General features: G+C 47.6%; 1 pseudogene; it reads left to right on the top strand.

Moving 5' to 3' along the window:
• The first annotated feature begins 565 nt into the window (after positions 1-565).
• On the top strand, positions 566-2,095 carry LOC147417368 (flotillin-like protein 1 pseudogene; annotated as a pseudogene).
• Positions 2,096-2,317: the final 222 nt, after the last annotated feature.

A 2,317-nucleotide genomic window follows, 5' to 3' on the forward strand; every position in this document is an offset into this window, starting at 1 on the left:
ATTTGGGTCTGCAATGCAGTCTTGAAGAGTTAGTTTTGTTGGGACATTGTGAAATAGAATGACTGGAAATGTCGTAAAAAGAGACTGGGATGCACACGTTCTGGGAGAAGCTCCTCACAAGTTCAAGAGTGGTATAGAAGTTCTTATGCAATTGAAGGCAGATAATCCAAATTCAATGACCAATACTAACTCTCTCTCTCTCTCTCTCCCTGCCCCCAAGTTTTTGTCTTTTAGAGGTTCTTGTTTTCTCTTACCATCGGACTCTGCGGCTAACGAAGCACTCTAGTTTAAAGATTCTCCTTAAGGATTTTGTTGGAGTCGTGGGCACATACCCCATGGTTCTACAAGTTAAAAGCGAGGACCCGTAAAAACGTTTGCTAAACCTAGGCATGGGTTTTAGTTCCTAAAATAAAAACGTGGAGTTGTAAAACGTGGACTAGGCTCCACCTTACGTTCCACGCTTTTACTTCGCTTAATTAGAGAAGAAGCTCGCAGAGTGATGTGATCCTACTCATCAAGCAAAAAGTAGAGCGTTCCGCAGAGGGCTTTACTGCCATCGTCCAACATGTGGAGAGTAGCAGGCCTTCCGAGTACCTGGCCATCACAGGTTGGGGCATCTCCGACATTAAGCTTGCCAAGAAGTCATGGGTCCTCCCGGTCTGCAGAAATGGATTTACATCGACCTCACGCCCATCAACTACGACTTGGATGTGCAAGCCATGAGCGCCGAGAAGCTCCCTTTCGTCCTCCCCGCCGTCTTCACCATCGGCCCCAAGGCCGAGGACTCAGCTGCCCTCATCAAATATGCCCGCCTCCTCCATTTCGGCAAGCGCTCCGATCACTGTAGTCGCCATGTCAGCGACTTTGTCAAGGGCATCATTGAAGGCGAAACGCGCGTACTCGCTGCTGGCATGACCATGGAGGATATTTTCGAAGGCACCAAAGACTTCAAGCATGAAGTGTTTGAGAAGGTGCAGTGCGAGCTCAACGACTTTGGGCTTCTTATTTATAATGCCAATGTCAAGCAGCTTGTAGATGTCCCTGGACATGAGTATTTCTCCTTCCTCGGCCAAAAGATACAGCAAGAGGCCGCCAACACCACGAAAGTCGCCGTTACGAGGCAAAATACAGGGAGATATCGGCGCCAAAGAGTGAGAGGGCTTACTCAGCAAAACGCAGCGCGAGTTGATGCGGAGACCAAGGTATTCTCACTGAAACAGGCACAGATTACCAAGCAGGAAGAGCTTCAGTCGCAAGCGGAGACGTTGATTTTCGAGAACACAAGAAAGGCTGAGATCGCTCAAGCTGATCAGAGTTGGCCAAGAAATCGGTGTCGTGGTCGCAGGAGGTAGATCTTACCAAGGTACAAAGAACAAATACAGTTGCTATAGAAGAAGTCGAGCTACAGCGAGAGCTTGAAGTTCGTCGTGCACAAGCAGAGCTTGAGTGCCTTCGTGCCAGAGATGTCGTCCCAGCGACCATTCGATATGAGACAACGTTGCAAGGAGCACGGGCTACATTTCTTGAGCGACAACGGGCCGCGGAAGCTAAGCTCTTGGAGCGGCAGCGGGGAGGCGGGTGCCATAATCTACCAGAGTGAGCGTGAGACGAATGCGCAGCGCCTAGTGGCCGATGCAGAGGCATATGCAAATATGAAGAGGGCGGACACAAATCTGTACGTGGCACAAAAGGAAGCCGAAGGCATTATGGCAATGGCAGAAGCGAAGAAAGTGCTGTTGGGAAGCTTCTGAAGGAGATGAATGGGGATTACAAGACTTTGCACAACTTCCTTCTGTTGGATAGGGGCATTTATCAAGAGATGGGACACATAAATGCGGAGGCCATCAAGGGGCTCAATCCGAAGATAAGCATATGGGATACGACATCCAAGAGTGGCTCTAGGAGCTTGTCAAGTGCATATGAGCAATTCTCCAATATATACAAGAGCATCCCCCCTTTGCTAACCACAATTCAGGATCATACCGGAGTAACTCCGGCGCCTTTCCTTGCTACTTTGCCTAACACTAATCAGGACACCAATACTTCCTCTACAAACGAGACAGTGAAGAAACTTTTGTTCAAGCATGTAGATTAGCTCAAGGGAGTGGAAATACTAGGAGCTCAATGATTGCAAATGTTGTGATGAAAAAGCTTTTGAAGCTCAAGATGTAACCTCGTTGTAACTGTAGGTTGGAAAGTGGTCAAATTTTCAAAATTGTCTTTGATTTTTTCAATGTCATAGGGGACATACTCCCTTCCAAAAAAACTAAATTCAGTGCATACATAGTACAAGTTGGCAATGGGGCCTAAAATTGAT

The sequence above is a fragment of the Adiantum capillus-veneris genome, unplaced genomic scaffold (assembly GCF_014529385.1).
Source record: "Adiantum capillus-veneris isolate H3 unplaced genomic scaffold, ASM1452938v2 Hic_scaffold_263, whole genome shotgun sequence".
In the NCBI taxonomy this organism is placed as follows: domain Eukaryota; kingdom Viridiplantae; phylum Streptophyta; class Polypodiopsida; order Polypodiales; family Pteridaceae; genus Adiantum; species Adiantum capillus-veneris.